The 18,635-nt window shown below is 43.7% G+C and overlaps 1 protein-coding gene across 2 annotated transcripts in view; it reads right to left on the bottom strand.

Annotated features, from left to right (window-relative positions):
* The window catches only part of MRE11 (MRE11 homolog, double strand break repair nuclease), a 1,042,570-nt gene that overhangs the window by 386,591 nt on the left and 637,344 nt on the right, over positions 1-18,635 (bottom strand). The gene's annotated exons all lie outside the window — the stretch shown is intronic.

The raw sequence follows: 18,635 nt of genomic DNA, 5'->3' as shown, positions 1-18,635 counted from the left end.
GCTAGCTTAAGCGTTCTAAGCTTGTCAATAATTTCATTCAATGGAGCTGTCTGGATGGCCTCTTCCAGGGCCTCAAACCAGAATGCCGCCGCAGCAGTGACAGGCGCAATGCATGCAAGGGGCTGTAAAATAAAACCTTGTTGAATAAACATTTTCTTAAGGTAACCCTCCAATTTTTTATCCATTGGATCTGAAAAAGCACAACTGTCCTCAACTGGGATAGTGGTAAGCTTTGCTAAAGTAGAAACTGCTCCCTCCACCTTAGGGACCGTCTGCCATAAGTCCCGTGTAGTGGCGTCTATTGGAAACATTTTTCTAAATATAGGAGGTGGGGAAAAGGGCACACCGGGTCTATCCCACTCCTTGCTAATAATTTCTGTAAGCCTTTTAGGTATAGGAAAAACGTCAGTACACACCGACACCGCATAGTATCTATCCAGCCTACACAATTTCTCTGGAATTGCAACTGTGTTACAGTCATTCAGAGCAGCTAATACCTCCCCAAGCAATACACAGAGGTTCTCAAGCTTAAATTTAAAATTAGAAATCTCTGAATCAGGTTTCCCCGAGTCAGAGATGTCACCCACAGACTGAAGCTCTCCGTCCTCATGTTCTGCATACTGTGACGCAGTATCAGACATGACTCTAACAGCATTTGCGCGCTCTGTATCTCTCCTAACCCCAGAGCTATTGCACTTGCCTCTTAATTCAGGCAATCTAGATAATACCTCTGACAGGGTATTATTCATGATTGCAGCCATGTCCTGCAAGGTATTGCATTGCACCCACTTGCAAATGGATGATTAACCCCTTAATACCAAAAACGGAATAACAAATGACAAAAACGTTTTTTAAACAGTCACAACAACTGCCACAGCTCTACTGTGGCTTTTTACCTCCCTCAATACGAATTTTGAAGCCTTTTGAGCCCTTCAGAGAAGTCCTGGATCATGCAGGAAGAAGTTGGATGTCTGTGTCTGTAATTTTTGCTGTGCAAAAAAACGCCAAAATAGGCCCCTCCCACTCATATTACAACAGTGGGAAGCCTCAGGGAACTGTTTCTAGGCAAAATTCAAGCCAGCCATGTGGAAAAAACTAGGCCCCAATAAGTTTTATCACCAAACATATGTAAAAAACGATTAAACATGCCAGCAAACGTTTTAAAATACACTTTTATAAGAGTATGTATCTCTATTAATAAGCCTGATACCAGTCGCTATCACTGCATTTAAGGCTTTACTTACATTACTTCGGTATCAGCAGCATTTTCTAGCAAATTCCATCCCTAGAAAAATATTTTAACTGCACATACCTTATTGCAGGAAAACCTGCACGCTATTCCCCCTCTGAAGTTACCTCACTCCTCAGAATATGTGAGAACAGCAAAGGATCTTAGTTACTTCTGCTAAGATCATAGAAAACGCAGGCAGATTCTTCTTCTAAATACTGCCTGAGATAAACAGTACACTCCGGTACCATTTAAAAATAACAAACTTTTGATTGAAGAAATAAACTAAGTATAAAACACCACAGTCCTTTTACGACCTCCATCTTAGTTGAGAGTTGCAAGAGAATGACTGGGTATGGCAGTGAGGGGAGGAGCTATATAGCAGCTCTGCTGTGGGTGATCCTCTTGCAACTTCCTGTTGGGAAGGAGAATATTGGTATCCCACAAGTAATGGATGATCCGTGGACTGGATACACTTAACAAGAGAAAACAAAAAATCAATCTAAACTTAAAATCTAGGGTCAGCCCCAGTGTGACACAAGCAATGTTTCATAGAGATATTACTGCCAAAAGAGTAAAGTGACACTCAGTATATATCATAAGCTGTGAAGCTGTGCACAGTTCAGCTAAACCCGTTCAAGGACTCAGGACCCCAAGGGAGGTTATAGGAAACACCTGAGCTGAAACAGAGATAAGAGGGATCTAAGCTGTCTGTGTGCAGCCACTAAACATGTGGTAAAGTATATAACACAGCTTATACATAGATGCATATAAATCACAAAGCAGGAAGCGTGGCCACGCTTAAAGGGACATAAAACCCACATTTTTTCTTAAATGATTTAGATAGAACATACAATTTTAAACAACTTTCTAATTTACTTCTATTATATTTTCTTCGTTTTCTTGGTATCCTTATTTGAAAAGCAGAAATGTAATCTCAGGAGTGTGCACGTGTCTGCAGCACTATATGGCAGCAGTTTTGCTACAATGTTATACATTAGCAGGAGCACTAGATGGCACTATTTCCTGTAATGTGCTCCAGACATGTGAACACTACCTACAAAACACAGGATGTAGGAGTGCGCTAAAAAGCTCTACCAATTGTTACAAAAAATTAGATACTAAAATATAAAAAAATGTTTTAAAAAAGGTGGAAACACTTAAGTAGATATCGTAATAACACAACACATTGTAACAATAAAATATCAGCTTTAATAACACAATATATATCACAATAAAAACAGAATTTATGTTTACCTGATAAATTTCTTTCTCCTACAGTGTATCCGGTGCACGGCTTCATCCTTACTTGTGGGATATTCTCAATCCCTACAGGAAGTGGCAAAGAGAGCACACAGCAAAGCTGTCCATATAGCTCCCCTCAGGCTCCACCCCCCCAAAGGAGAACCATAGGGTGCAGTGGTGACTGTAGTTTATAAAAAATAAATTTAAACCTGACTAAAATGCCAGGGTGGGCTGTGGACCGGATACACCGTAGGAGAAAGAAATTTATCAGGTAAACATAAATTCTGTTTTCTCCTACATTGGTGTATCCGGTCCACGGCTTCATCCTTACTTGTGGGAACCAATACCAAAGCTTTAGGACACGGATGAAGGGAGGGAACAAGTCAGGTAACCTAAACGGAAGGCACCACTGCTTGCAAAACCTTTCTCCCAAAAATAGCCTCTGAAGAAGCAAAAGTATCGAATTTGTAAAATTTGGCAAATGTATGCAGTGAAGACCAAGTCGCTGCCTTACAGATCTGTTCAACAGAAGCCTCATTCTTGAAAGCCCAAGTGGAAGCCACAGCTCTAGTAGAGTGAGCTGTAATTCGTTCAGGAGGCTGCCTTCCAGCAGTCTCATAAGCCAACCGGATGATGCTTTTCAGCCAGAAAGACAGAGAGGTCGCAGTCGCCTTTTGACCACTCCTCTTACCAGAATAGACGACAAACAAGGACGAAGTTTGTCTGAAATCTTTAGTTGCTTTTAGGTAAAACTTCAAAGCACGAACCACATCGAGATTGTGTAACAGACGTTCCTTGTTAGAAGCTGGGTTAGGACACAGAGAAGGAAGAATTATTTCCTGGTTAATATTCTTATTGGAAACCACTTTTGGAAGAAAACCAGGTTTGGTACGTAAAACGACCTTATCTGTATGAAACACCAGATAGGGTGAATTACACTGCAAAGCAGACAATTCAGAAACTCTTCTAGTGGAAGAGATAGCAACCAAAAACAAAACTTTCCAAGATAGTAACTTAATATCTATGGAATGTAGAGGTTCAAACGGAACCCCCTGAAGAACTGAAAGAACTAGATTTAGACTCCATGGAGGAGCCACAGGTCTGTAGAAAGGCTTGATTCTGACTAAAGCCTGCACAAACTCCTGAACATCTGGCATTGCTGCCAGACGTTTGTGTAACAAAACAGACAGAGCTGATATCTGTCCTTTTAAGGAACTAGCTGACAAACTTTTCTCCAATCCTTCTTGGAGAAAAGCTAAAATCCTTGGAATCCTAATCTTACTCCATGAGTAACCCTTGGATTCGCACCAACAAAGATATTTCCGCCATATCTTATGGTAAATTTTCCTAGTGACAGGCTTTCTAGCCTGAATCAGGGTATCTATAACTGAATCCGAAAACCCACGCTTAGCTAGAATCAAGCGTTCAATCTCCAAGCAGTCAGTTGCAAAGAGACTAGGTTTGGCTGTACGAATGGACCTTGAATTAGAAGGTCCTGCCTCAAAGGTAGCTTCCATGGTGGAACCGATGACATATTCACCAGGTCCTGCGTGGCCACGCAGGAGCTATCAGAATTACCGAAGCCTTCTCCCGTTTGATCCTGGCTACTAGCCGTGGGAGAAGAGGAAACGGTGGAAAGACATAAGCTAGATTGAACGACCAAGGCGCTGCTAAGGCATCTACCAGTGTCGCCTTGGGATCCCTGGACCTGGACCCGTAACATGGAACTTTTGAGTTCTGACGTGACGCCATCAGATCCAGATCCGGAATGCCCCATAGTTGAGTTAACTGGGCAAAAACCTCCGGGTGAAGTCCCCACTCCCCCGGATGGAAAGTCTGACGACTCAGATAATCCACTTCCCAGTTGTCCACTCCTGGGATGTGAATTGCTGATAGATGGCAGGAGCGATCCTCTGCCAATTTGATGATCTTGGATACCTCTCTCATCGCCAGGGAACTCTTCGTTCCCCCCTGATGATTGATGTACGCTACAGTCGTCATGTTGTCCGACTGAAATCTGATGAATCTGGCCTCCGCTAGTTGAGGCCATGCATGGAGCGCATTGAATATCGCTCTCAATTCCAATATGTTTATCGGGAGAAGAGATTCTTCCCGAGACCAAAGACCCTGAGCCTTCAGGGACTCCCAGACCGCGCCCCAGCCCAAAAGACTGGCGTCGGTCGTGACGATGATCCACTCTGGTCAACGGGAAACTCATTCCCTGAGACAGGTGATCTAGAGACAGCCACCAGAGTAGTGAGTCTCTGGTTTTCTGGTCCATTTGAATCTGGGGAGACAAGTCTGCATAATCCCCTTTCCACTGTTTGAGCATGCACAGTTGCAATGGTCTTAAATGAATTCGAACAAAAGGAACCACCCCCATTGCCGCAACCATTAGTCCTATTACCTCCATGCACTGAGCTATGGACTGCTGAGGAATGGATTGAAGAACTCAACAAGCGTTCAGAAGTTTTAACTTTCTGACCTCTGTCAGAAAGATCTTCATTTCTACGGAGTCTATTATTGTTCCCAGAAAGGGAACCCTTGTGGATGGGGACAGGGAACTATTAGAATGTTGTCTAGGTAAGGTGCTACTGCAATGCCCCTCGGCCTTAGCACCGCTAGAAGGGACCCTAGCACCTTTGTGAAAATTCTGGGAGCAGTGGCTAATCCGAACGGAAGAGCCACGAACTGGTAATGTTTGTCCAGAAAGGCGAACATCAGGAACTGATGGTGATCTTTGTGGATAGGAATATGCAAGTACACATCCTTTAAGTCCACGGTAGTCATGTATTGACCCTCCTGGATCGTTGGTAAAATTGTCCGAATGGTTTCCATTTTGAATGATGGAACTCTGAGGAATTTGTTTAGAATTTTTAAGTCCAGAATTGGCCTGAAAGTTCCTTCTTTTTTGGGAACTATAAACAGGTTTGAGTAAAAACCCAGTCCTTGTTCCGCTGTTGGAACTGGGTGTATCACTCCCATCTTTAATAGGTCTTCTACGCAACGTAAGAATGCCTGTCTCTTTATCTGGTCTAAAGATAAGCGAGGCATGTGGAACCTTCCCCTTGGAGGAAGGTCCTTGAACTCTAGAAGATACCCCTGAGAAACAATTTCTAGTGACCAGGGGTCCGGAACATCTCTTGCCCAAGCCTGAGCAAAGAGAGAAAGTCTGCCCCCTACTAGATCCGGTCCCGGATCGGGGGCTACCCCTTCATGCTGTCTTGGTAGCAGCAGCAGGCTTCTTGGCCTGTTTGCCCTTGTTCCAGCCTTGCAATGGCTTCCATGCTGGTTTGGGCTGGGATGCGTTACCCTCTTGCCTAGTGGCTGTAGAGGTGGAAGTCGGTCCGTTCCTGAAATTGCGAAAGGAACGAAAATTAGACTTATTTTTAGCCTTGAAAGGTCTATCCTGTGGAAGGGCATGGCCCTTTCCCCCAGTGATATCTGAAATAATTTCCTTCATCTCTGGCCCAAATAGGGTCTTACCCTTGAAAGGAATATTAAGTAATTTTGTTTTGGACGACTTTAACCAAAGCGCTCTGCGCGCCACAATTACAAAACCAGAATTTTTCGCCGCTAATTTAGCTAACTGGAAAGCGGTGTCTATAATGAAAGAATTAGCCAACTTCAGGGCGTGAATTCTGTCCATGACTTCATCATAAGAAGTCTCCTTTTGGAGCGAGTTTTCTAGTTCCTCAAACCAAAAACCCGCTGCAGTGGTTACAGGAATAATGCGAGAAATTGGTTGAAGAAGAAAACACTGTTGAACAAAGATTTTCTTAAGTAAACCTTCTAATTTTTTATCCATAGGATCTTTGAAAGCGCAACTGTCTTCTATTGGTATAGTCGTGCGCTTAGCTAGTGTTGAAACTGTCCCCTCTACCTTAGGGACCGTCTGCCACGCGTCCCTTCTGGGATCAACAATTGGGAAAATTTTCTTAAATATAGGAGGGGGAACAAAAGGTACTCCTGGCTTCTCCCACTCCTTATTAACGATATCTGCCACCCTCTTGGGTATTGTAAACGCATCAGTGTGTACTGGGACCTCTAAGAATTTGTCCATTTTACATAATTTCTCTGGGATCACCAAAGGATCACAATCATCAAGTGTAGCTAGGACCTCCTTAAGTAGGGCGCGGAGGTGTTCTAGCTTAAATTTAAATGCTATAGTATCAGGCTCTGCCTGCTGAGAAACCTTTCCTGTGTCAGAAATTTCTCCCTCAGACAGGCCTTCCCTCACCGCTAAGTCAGATTGGTGTGAGGGAACTACAGATAACTTATCCTCTGCATCTGCTTGCTCATCCTCTGTGTTTAAAACTGAGCAATCACGCTTCCTAGGAAAAGCAGGCAGTTTGGATAAAAATGCTGAGAGAGAATTATCCATTACTACTGCTAACTGTTGCATAGTAATCGCAATTGGTGCGTTAGATGTACTGGGCATCGCTTGCGCGGGCATAGCTGGTGTTGACACAGAAGGGGAGGATAGCGAGCTATCTTCACACCCTTCAGCTAAAGAATCATCTTGGGCTATATCTTTAAGTGTAATTGTACGGTCCTGTTTGGACGCTATAGCACATTTCACACATAAATTTAATGGGGGAACCACCTTGGCCTTTGAACATACAGAACATAGGCTATCTGAAGGATCAGACATGTTTAACAGACTTAAAAGTAACTTCAATGCAATAAAAATTATTTTTGACAAAAACGTTACTGTCTCTTTAAATAATAGAAGTGCACACTTTATTACTGAAACATCAAAAAACCATCAAAAACACATCCGATTTTTATGAAATTTTCACCACAGTGTCATAATACTATGAAAAGGTTGCACACAAATTTTCAGACCAATTAACCCCTTAATGCCCAAACCGGAGCTAATAACAGCAGTTAACCAGTTAACACACTACAGTACTCTGCCACAGCTTGCCCTGTGGCTTTTACCTTCCTTAGGGTTATTTTAAGGGAATATAAGCCTCCCTGGAGCCCTTTCTGATGCCTCCGGACTCCCCACGTGAAGCTGCATGAACTGGCTAGTCAAAACAAGTGCACAATTGAGGCGCAAAAATGAGGCTTCCTTCCTCTACATACCAGAGTGGAGGGGCCTTTCTGACTAGATTAGGTGTCCAACTAAGTGCCAGGCGCAAATTAATCCCCAAAAGTGTTTTAAGTTGATAAAAAAAAACACCTATTTAAGTTGAAAACTTGCTAAAAAGCAATCGATTAGCCCACAATAGTATCAACCAGCATAAGCCCTTAAAATAAGCCATCCTTTTATTACTGAATCTAATAACAATGGCTTACCTATCCCAGAGGGAATTTCTGACAGTCTTCTAGCATTACTGGGTCTTGTTAGAAAAATGACTGATCATACCTGAAGCAGTTAAGCCTGCAAACTGTTCCCCCCAACTGATGTTATCTGGTTTCAACAGTCATGCGTGTGAACAGCAATGGATTTTATTTACTGGTGCTAAAATCATAGTCCTCTTAGCAGAAATCTTCTTCACTTTCTGCTGCAGAGTAAATAGTACAAGCCGGCACTATTTAAAAATAACAAACTCTTGATAGAAGAAATAAAAAACTACAACTAACACCACATACTCTTTACCACCCCTGGGGAGATGCTACTAGTTAGAGCGGCAAAGAGAATGACTGGGGGGCGGAGCCTGAGGGGAGCTATATGGACAGCTTTGCTGTGTGCTCTCTTTGCCACTTCCTGTAGGGATTGAGAATATCCCACAAGTAAGGATGAAGCCGTGGACCGGATACACCAATGTAGGAGAAATAAAACTTATAAGTTAATAAAAATACGGTGCACCTTATAAAATTAAACTATGTTCAATAGTTGGGCCCATACTATATTTAAGCTGCTCTTTGTGAAATAAAAGTTCAATTTTATGAAATGATTAGTTTCAAGATAACAGAAAGTATATTGCTTAGGATTATTCAAATCAGGCTTCGTGGCATGATGAGCATACCGGTAGTTATTTGTAATTCCAATAAGTTACAAACGATTCACTTAAGAGTGTTGAGTTTGATATAGGAACATGTTCAATTTATGGATATATCACAACCTTGCCCAGGGGATCTTACTCACCAGAATACGAAAGCTGTATTTTGATAACCACTTTCTCTGACCTTACTCCTTGTTCCAGGATACTGTCAGGATTTGCCCTGGACTCAGATTCAGGTTCGTTATTGTCAGCATAGACACCACCAATGGAACTATTCACTAGTCGCTGACTCGTTCCTCTCCTCAGCTCGAACCTGATTCTGAGTCCAGGGCAAATCCTGACAGTAACCGGAATTATTGATGAAAATGCTTCAACGGTTTAGAACGTACAAACCCAAATGAAAGAACTCTGTCCCTTTAAGAAAGGAGGTATAAAAGGACGTAAGGAAATACACAGGCTTATCTTGAAAAAAGCTATGTGCTGAAACGCGTAGATAAGCAGTCCTGTGTAGCTGGCCAACTCTTTATGGATTGTGTTGTAAAAAATTGTCTATCTTGAGCTGTCAGTATTCTGAAAAGCGTGAATATAACTAGCGCATTAGTTGACATTGATTTTCCTGGACAATGTATTGACAGAGGCGAGAAAACCGATATAAGTGGAGCGCTGTATTGAGGATCTATACTACTAATACCGGTAATCTGTCCTCCTGATTGGCGGAACTAACGGACACGTGATAGTAACACGTCAGCAGGCTGGTAACGGCCACTAGAACGCCAATTCCACGCTGGAACAAGGAGTAAGGTCAGAGAAAGTGGTTATCAAAATATAGCTTTTGTATTCTGGTGAGTAAGATCCCCATGGGCAAGGTTGTGATATATCCATAAATTGAACACGTTCCTATATCAAACTCAACACTCTAAAGTGAATCATTTGTAACTTATTGGAATTACAAATAACTACCTGTACGCTCATCATGCCACGAAGCCTGATTTGAATAATCCTAAGCAATATACCTTCTGGTGTCTTGAGACTAATAATTTCATAAAATTGAACTTTTATTTCACAAAGAGCAGCTTAAATATAGTATGGGCCCCAACTATTGAACATAGTTTAATATTTTTATTAACATATAAGTTTTATTTTATTGTGATATATATAGTGTTATTAAAGCTGATATTTTATTGTTACAATGTGTTGTGTTATTACGATATCTACTTAAGTGTTTCCACCTTTGTAACAATTGGTAGAGCTTTTTAGCGCACTCCTACATCCTGTGTTTTGTATCTATTATTTAGCGTGATATAAGGGATTATCACACTTAGGAGCTGCAGATTCTACCCTAGGGTAAACTCTTGTTGTACATGTGAAAACTACCTACCTAGGTATCTCTTCAAAAAAGAATGACATGAGAATGAAATAAATTTGATAATAGAAGTAAATGGGAAACTTTTTAAAAATGGTATTCTCTATCTGAATCATGAAATAAATTTTTTAGGTTTAATGTCCCTTTAAGTAAGGTTAGAAGCTTTATGGCTAGTTTGTTAGCAAGGGAATCTGTGCTGTAAACAAACCGGACCTATATAGATCAAGGAAAGTCTGTAGTGTTGTAAGCCAAACAATATATATATATATGTATATCCTATATAATAAATGGCCAAGTATGTTTGTCAGATGCAGTCATGCCCAGTAGAGACTGCACATGATGGATCCTGACACTCCGAACTCAGCACAGAGCAAGGCTGAAGCGGAGTGTTAGGGAGGGAGCGTGGCCCAAGGGAGCGTCGTGATGGGGGCGTGGCCAGATGTCACAAGGGGCGTGGCCGGGCGTGGCGAGGGACGTGGCCGGGCGGGTGCCGCGATGGGGGCGTGACCAGAGAGGGAGCAGGAGATGGGGGAGAAGGGCCAAAGAGGAGAGAGAGCCAAAGAGTGGGGAGAGAGAGTCAAAGAGGGGGGGGAGAGAGCCAAAGAGGGGAGGGGGGGAGAGAGAGCCAAAGAGGGGGGGAGAGAGAGCCAAAGAGGGGGGAGAGAGAGAGCCAAAGAGGAGAGAGAGCCAAAGAGGAGAGAGAGCCAAAGAGGGAGGAGAGAGCGCCAAAGAGGGGGAAGAGAGAGCCAAAGAGGGGGGAGAGAGAGCCAAAGAGGGGAGAGAGAGAGCAAAATAGGGGGGGAGAGCCAAAGAGGGGGGGGGGGGAGAGCCAAAGAGAGGGGGGGAGAGAGAGAGAGAGACAAAGAGGGTGGGAGCCAAAGAGGGGGGGAGAGAGCCAAAGAGGGGGGGGAGAGCCAATGAGGTGGGGAGAACAAAAGAGGGGGGAGAGAGAGCAAAATAAAGGAGGGAGAGAGCCAAAGAGGGGAGAGAGAGAGAGCAAAAGAGGGGGGGGAGAGCCAAAGAGGAGAGAGAGCCAAAGAGTGGGGAGAGAGAGCCAAAGAGGGGAGGGGGGAGAGAGAGCCAAAGAGGGGAGGGGGGAGAGAGAGCCAAAGAGGGGAGGGGGGAGAGAGAGCCAAAGAGGGGGGGAGAGAGAGCCAAAGAGGGGGGGAGAGAGAGCCAAAGAGGGGGGAGAGAGAGAGCCAAAGAGGAGAGAGAGCCAAAGAGGAAAGAGAGCCAAAGAGGGAGGAGAGAGCGCCAAAGAGGGGGAAGAGAGCGCCAAAGAGGGGGAAGAGAGAGCCAAAGAGGGGGGAGAGAGAGCCAAAGAGGGGGGAGAGAGAGCCAAAGAGGGGGGGAGAGAGAGCCAAAGAGGGGAGAGAGAGAGCAAAATAGGGGGGGAGAGCCAAAGAGGGGGGGAGAGAGCCAAAGAGAGGGGGGGAGAGAGACAGAGACAAAGAGGGGGGGAGAGAGCCAAAGAGGGGGGGGGGAGCCAATGAGGGGGGGAGAACAAAAGAGGGGGGAGAGAGAGCAAAATAAAGGAGGGAGAGAGCCAAAGAGGGGAGAGAGAGAGAGCAAAAGAGGGGGGGGGGAGAGCCAAAGAGGGGGGGGGGGGGGAGAGAGCCAAGGGGGGGAGACAGCGAAAGAGGGGGGAGAGAGAGAGCCAAAGAGGAGAGAGAGCCAAAGAGGGGGAGAGAGAGCCAAAGAGGAGGAGAGAGAGCCAAAGAGGGGGGAGAGAGAGCCAAAGAGGGCGGAGAGAGAGCCAAAGAGGGCGGAGAGAGAGCCAAAGAGGGGGGAGAGAGAGCCAAAGAGGGGGGAGAGAGAGCCAAAGAGGGGGGTGAGAGCCAAAGGGGGGGGTGAGAGCCAAAGGGGGGGGGGTGAGAGCCAAAGAGGGGGGGAGAGCCAAAGGGGGGGGGGGGGGGGGGGAGAGCCAAAGAGGGGGGAGAGAGAGAGAGAGCCAAAGAGGGGGGAGAGAGAGAGCCAAAGAGGAAAGAGAGCCAAAGAGGAGAGAGAGACAAAGGGGAGAGAGAGAGAGCAAAAGAGGGGAGAGAGCCAAAGAGGGGGGAGAGAGAGCCAAAGAGGGGGGAGAGAGAGTCAAAGAGGGGAGTGGAGAGAGCCAAAGAGGGGGGTGGAGAGAGCCAAAGAGGGGGAGAGAACAAAAGAGGGGGGAGAGAGAGCAAAAGAAAGGAGGGAGAAAGCCAAAGAGGGGAGAGAGAGAGCAAAGGAGAGGGGGAGAGAAAGCAAAAGAGAGGGGGGAAGAGAGAGCCAGCAAAATAGGGGGGGGGGGCAAAAAGGGGGGGGGGGAGCCAAGGAGGGGGGGGAGAGCCAAGGGGGGGGGGGGGGAGAGAGCCAAAGAGGGGGGAGAGAGCCAAGGAGGAGAGAGAGCCAAGGAGGAGAGAGAGCCAAGGAGGAGAGAGAGCCAAAGAGGAGAGAGAGCCAAAGAGGAAAGAGAGCCAAAGATGAGAGAGAGCAAAAGAGGGGAGGGAGAGCCAAAAAGGGGGGGGGAGAGAGCCAAAGAGGCGGGGGAGAGAACCAGAGGGGGCGGAGCCAAAGAGGGGGGGAGAGAGAGCCAAAGAGGAAAGAGAGCCAAAGAGGAGAGTCAAAGAGGGGAGAGAGCCAAAGAGGGGGGAGAGAGAGCCAAGGAGAGGGGGGGGGGGGGGAGAGAGCCAAAGAGGAGGGGAAGAGCGAGCCAAAGAGGAGAGAGAGAGACAAAGAGGAGAGAGAGCCAAAGAGGGGAGAGAGCGAGCCAAAGAGGTGGGAGAGAGAGCCAAAGAGGGGGGAGAGAGAGCCAATGAGGGGGGAGAGAACAAAAGAGGCAGGAGAGAGAGCAAAATAAAGGAGGGGGAGAGCCAAAGAGGGGGGGGGAAGAGAGCCAAAGAGGGGGAGAGCCAAAGGGGGGGGGGGAGAGAGCCAAAGAGGGGGGAGAGAGCCAAAGAGGGGGTGTAGAGAGCCAAAGAGGGGGGAGAGAACAAAAGAGGGGGGAGAGAGAGCAAAATAAAGGGGAGAGAGAGCAAAAGAAAGGAGGGAGAGAGCCAAAGAGGGGAGAGAAAGCAAAAGAGAGGGGGGAGAGAAAGCAAAAGAGAGGGGGGGGGGGGAGAAAGCAAAAGAGAGGGGGGGGAGAGAAAGCAAAAGATAGGGGGGGAGAGAAAGCAAAAGAGAGGGGGGAAGAGAGAGCAAAACAGAGGGGGGAAGAGAGAGCAAAACAGAGGGGGGAGAGATCAAGGGGTGGGACCGCTGTACTGCAAAAAATGGCCCGTGTACACGGGCTTTAGTACTAGTATATATATATATATATATATATATATTTACACACACATACATACTGTCATACTCTGCAAGGGAGCAGGTTCAGGAGTTGGGAGCTGTTTTGCAGAGGTGTCAGGTTCTGGGGTTAGAGTTGTGTTTTGTCTGCGTGTGTCTTTCCTTTTTGGCATAATTAAAGAGGTACAAGGTTTTAGGAAATAAAAGGTGATGGTTTTATTTATAGGATAATTAGCAATGCAGAGATATGCAATTAGATAAGACAATGTCTATAGGCTGTAGTATTAGACAGGAATACAGATCTTTGTAATAACATGCTGTAGACTGGAACTGTGTAATACCAGGCAGGAAAGCAGAGCTTTTTATAACAGGGAGGATACTTGCATATGCTATAGACTGGAACTGTGTAATAACAGGTAGGAATGCAGTGCTTTGTATATCAGGCAGGATATTTGCATATGCTGTAGACTGGAACTGTGTAAAAACAAACAGGAAACTTGCATAGACTGCAAACTGGAACTCTATAGTTTCAGGTAACAAGCAAGCAAAAGTAGGCAAGATCAATTGCCAGGAAATCAGTCCAAAAATGAAACACAGTGCCAAGGGAATATCCAGAAGAGTAGTCAGGAAATGAAGCAGAAATCAGGAACCAGGAAATCCAACAAATTTGTATTTCACTCAGGAAACAGGACCAGAGGGTCTTTCAGAGTATAACACAGGCTAGGATGTCATTTTCATTTAACCTATTAAATGAAGGTATCAGCTATTTAAGGAGAGGCGGGGCTGTCACTAATTAAGCTATGATTATGGCAGAAGTAGCCGAAATATGTCAGCATTAGTGACAAAGCCTACTTGAGGATGACTGTAACTGGAGCTGAAGCTGCAAAATTGTTTTAAAAAGAAATTTGCAATAAAGGACATTTTAATCTACCTGCTGGTTTCCGGATTACTCCTTTAAATCGTTTATTTCATATTTCAAATTTGGAGCCAGCCAAAGGGAGTTCCGGATTGGATGCAAGTGAAGCCACAGACCACCAGGGGGTTAGCACGTGATCACCAGCGTAACCGGCAACGGAACTACAGCGCGAGTAACGCTAACACTCGCAGGGAGACGCAGGAAGCGAAGGAGCTTGAGGAGGGGAGGAACGGCCCACCGGACACGGTCTGAAGAGGAAGGGCATCCCCTAGGACCTAGCTCCAGCAAACGAGCGTCAGAGATACTGTGAGTAACAGCTACTGTGCTTATTTAACATTTACGCTAGAAGGTGAATCTCTCAGTGCATGAACTGTAAATTGTAACGGTAACCCCCCAAGAGTGAGATCTATTAGGCACTGGACTGTGATGTATAGGGTTTATGGTGCGCATGTTTTGAATTTTTCACTGTAAGTGAGGAGACTCTGGCTGTCTCATTTAACCCTTTAAGATCGCAAGTCCGGTTACATTAAGGATATCCTGTCTCAGTATATGAACAGGAATCTTTTCACCAGCATCAAACCGAAAAAGGATCATTAGCAGAGGGACGTGTGTTTATATATTGAACTTGTATAAAGGATAACACAGTCGTTTGTGCAGCTGACAGTGTGTGTTTGGAACATATCATTTAACTAACATGGATGGAAGCATGGAAGCATGTGAGATCTTTTCCCTACAATCAACAGTAGAAAGACATGGGACTGACATAGAACTTGATAAAGTGTTTTCAACGGATAAGACACAGTTGTCACTTAGCTCTCTCTTTGATGAGATGGAGATATTGCTTAAAAAGGAAAATAAAGTCAAATGTGATATTCAGATCTTGAAGAGGTATCATAACATGGGAATAATCCCTAGGGGATTAAGATTAAACAAATTCCCAACCTTCATTACTGAGGACAAAGACTTTATTACCCGTTGGAATAATACACTTTCTGATTGTTCACTTAAATTGATTTTACTAATTGTTGAATATAAAGAATTGTTACTTAGGGAAATAATTTAACAAATTGGCCTTACTCAGACTGAACTCAATAAGAGACAGGAGGATTCTGATTTCTTGAATTTTGATAAAATTTTGCAACAGACTATAATTGAAGCTAAAAATCTGTTGCTGGAGTTAAAACACAAAAAATACATCACAGATCAGTCTGACTATGACCAAAATAAGGTGTACTTATGGGTAAGAAAAGAACGGTCACAATCATATGGATACTCAAATAGGGGCTACAGAGGTAGGAGGGGAAGGGTAGGAGAGGCAGAAATAACTATTATTATCAGGATGACAAAATGGTTAGGTTCTCAGGAAGTGAAGGAGAATCCACAGATGAGAATTCAGCATCTGAAGGAGAAAATTTAGAAGCTGGTAATCAAGCTAATGCAAACCAAGTTCCCCTTACCCCAAGTCCCGCCACACAAGAACAAGCAGCAAGACCACAAAAAAAATCCATTTTAGTCCAAAGGGGTCTAGAGGATCAGGTGGAGACTAGCAAGTATAAGACAACCAAGAAAAATATAAGTGGAAATAGTGATATGGATAAGGTTTTTCAGTTAAGACCAAAAGGAGCAGAAGGGGGAGGTACAAGCACAAATATACAGGTGAACACAATGCACCAGGCACCTCCACAAAAACAGATACAAATACAGACCAGATCCACACGTTAGCCCCAAAGGAGGGGACACTATACAAAATATCACTAGACAATGTAATAAACATTTCCAATTACAAATTAAGTGAAATAGAAACAAAAGTGTTAAGCAAAGGACTTGGTTTTGTACCCTCCTCCAATTTTAACTTGTTTCAGACACTATTAGACGTCAACAAATTAATTAGAAATTTAACTTTGAGGAAGTTTTATAAAAGCAATGAATTGGAGGAGGAGGACAAACACATGTTTGATGAAAAAGGAGAATCCCAATTTACATTTAATGAAGTTTGTGACTTAGCCACTATGAATGATTTATACTCAGAGGGAGCGGTAGGTCCAATAGAACCTGCAACACTACCGAAATTCAAAAATAAATCATCCTTTTATCCCATTCATACGAGAGGACACACATTAGAAGCCTTTCAAAAAAGGGTAGAGAAAGATCTTACGGATCTATCAGAAAAAGCAATTATAACTAAGCCTAATTTGACAAGAAAAGAGAGAGTGGCCCTAAAAAATCTACAAGAAAATAATGACTTAGTCATTAGGGCCGCAGACAAAGGAGGTTCGGTAGTGGTGATGAATAGAGAACAATTTGTAAGTGAAGCCAGGAGACAACTAGAGGATAGGGAACAATATTTTTTGTTGAGAGGTGATACAACATTGAAATATGAAAGGGAACTATTGTTGTTATATGAAGGAAAATATATAGGCATTATTGATGAGAAAACCATGGAATATCTAAAGGTACCAAATCCAGTGAGGCCTGTATTTAACCACCTTCCAAAGATACATAAAGTAGGGTCCCCTATACAAGGGAGACCTATAATCAGTGGAATAGGCTCCCTAAATGAAAGATTGTCGCAATGGCTAGATGCTATCTTGCAACCATTTGTAGAAGACTTGTTAAGTCACTTACAAGATACCAAACATCTATTGGGCCTGTTAAGTGAGCAAAAGTGGAACAGTGAGATGCTATGGCTTACAATTGACGTAAAGTCTCTGTATTCCTCCATACCCCACACAGAGGGACTAAAGGCAATAGAGTATTTCCTAATCAGATCAGGTCATTTTAGCAATGAATTTTGTGATTATATTCTTAAAGTAACAGACTATTTACTAACACATTACTATTTTTGTTTCGATGGTGAGTTCTTTCTCCAGAGGTGTGGAACTGCTATGGGTGCTAAATTTGCACCATCCTACGCTAACCTCTATATGGGGTGGTGGGAGAGGTTCCACATCTTTGGAGAGGGGAACTCGCATAGGGACAGAATATTATTTTATAAACGCTTTATAGATGATCTGATACTGATTTGGAAAGGGAATGAACATGAATTGAAAGATTTTATGGAGGATTTAAATGTTAACACCAAAGGCCTTAGCTTTACATATGAGTCAAACAGAACCAGTATAAATTATCTAGACATTACTCTGACAGGAGTCCCCGATGTAGATGGAGGACATATTGAAACCCAAGTCTTTAGGAAAGAAACGGCCAAAAATACTATCTTACATGCAAAGAGCAGTCACCCTAAACGGGTGTTTAAGGCTATCACCAGAGGACAATTTATAAGGACGCTAAGGAACTGCTCAGAGAAAGAAACATTTAATAGACAGGCTAATGAGCTAACAGAGAGGCTAGTATCTAGGGAATACCCCAGAAAGATGGTAGAAGGGGTAAAGAAGGAAATTGTAGAACGCAATAGAAGTGAACTTTTGTCAAAAAAATACAAAAGTAGAACCTCAAATACCAGGTTTAACAAACAAGGAGTAACATTTTTGACTACTTATAGTGAACAATATGGCCAAATTTGTGACATAATTTCCAAACATTTCCCCATGCTTACAGCAGATGAAGATCTAGTTGACACAGTAAGGAAGGGCTGCAAGTTTGCTTTCAAAAGGGGTCTCACTATTGGTAATAGAGTAGCACCCACAAATTTAAAGAGCATTAACCAGGGCAGACAGAGTTCATGGTTAGACACCAAAGGAGTATACAAATGTCACAACAAAGATTGCATTGCCTGCTCACATGTGGAACAGGGCAATGGATTCCAGAGTGAGGTCACTAATGAAGCATTTTCACATAATAGATGTTACAACTGTAGACAAACTTATGTGGTCTACCTACTAACTTGTTCATCTTGCAAAATACAGTACGTTGGCATGACCTCAAGAGAAGTCAGGTCACGTATACGAGAACATGTAGGGAACATAAAGTCAGGTACATTAACAACACCCCTGATCACACACTTTAAATATAGACACAACAAGGACCCTAAAAGCCTAAAGTGGACCATAGTGGAAGATATCCCTATACCAAAAAGGGGGGGGAGACAGGGACAATACTCTGGCTAGACAAGAGGCCTATTGGATCCTGAGACTGAAAACCAGGAAACCAATGGGTTTAAATAGTGAATATGATTTAATAAATCATTGGAACTAAATTTGGTGAAGATGAATATAAAGATGTGAAGAATATTTCTCAAAATTTAATTATACACACACTCATTACTTATATTTAATACAGGGAGTGCAGAATTATTAGGCAAATTAGTATTTTGACCACATCATCCTCTTTATGCATGTTGTCTTACTCCAAGCTGTATAGGCTCGAAAGCCTACTACAAATTAAGCATATTAGGTGATGTGCATCTCTGTAATGAGAAGGGGTGTGGTCTAATGACATCAACACCCTATATCAGGTGTGCATAATTATTAGGCAACTTCCTTTCCTTTGGCAAAATGGGTCAAAAGAAGGACTTGACAGGCTCAGAAAAGTAAAAAATAGTGAGATATCTTGCAGAGGGATGCAGCACTCTTAAAATTGTAAAGCTTCTGAAGCGTGATCATCGAACAATCAAGCGTTTCATTCAAAATAGTCAACAGGGTCGCAAGAAGCGTGTGGAAAAACCAAGGCGCAAAATAACTGCCCATGAACTGAGAAAAGTCAAGCGTGCAGCTG

Source organism: Bombina bombina, chromosome 3 (assembly GCF_027579735.1).
Source record: "Bombina bombina isolate aBomBom1 chromosome 3, aBomBom1.pri, whole genome shotgun sequence".
NCBI lineage: Eukaryota > Metazoa > Chordata > Amphibia > Anura > Bombinatoridae > Bombina > Bombina bombina.
Note: the sequence above shows the minus strand (reverse complement) of the source record. Positions and strands in the feature narration are given on the sequence as shown.